Raw genomic sequence first — 617 nt, forward strand, 5'->3', positions numbered from 1 at the left:
CACATATACCATACTCAGTTACTGGCTAGCAGGAGGTTGTGGAAAGCATGGCCTTGGAGAAAACATGAAAACAAATTTGAGAGTATAGCAACTGTGGCTTCTCATCAACTGTGTTGTTATAGTTGGAAAGTCAAGGTAGCATATTTTCATTACTGACACACCTTTCTCCTTATTCATTAATTGGAGAACTCATGATAGATGATCAATACTTACCTTTGAATTGATAAATATTAAAATATTTAATTGAAATTGTTACAAATATTTATTTGAATTTATTTCTTTAGAATTAAAGAGTCCATTTATCAAATGTAAAATAAATACACAATTTTATTTTATAATGACATTTTAATTTTTATAATTTATACAACTCCTATGCAACTTTTATGGTATGGAGTGATTTTAAAACATTTGTTGTTATAGTTGTTTCCTCCATTCACAAAGTATTATACATTTTCATAATTGATGGTGCTCAAAATAATTTCTATATAACATATGTGTTTGTGCAGAAACATAAACTCTACATATAGATGAATTCTATGCTCTAATAGCAAGAAATCAACATGGAGAATGAAGTATGTTCAAACAATTCTCTATATATTATTTTAATATCACATATA

The sequence above is a fragment of the Propithecus coquereli genome, unplaced genomic scaffold, assembly GCF_000956105.1.
Source record: "Propithecus coquereli isolate 6110/MARCELLA unplaced genomic scaffold, Pcoq_1.0 Scaffold190, whole genome shotgun sequence".
In the NCBI taxonomy this organism is placed as follows: Eukaryota; Metazoa; Chordata; class Mammalia; order Primates; family Indriidae; genus Propithecus; species Propithecus coquereli.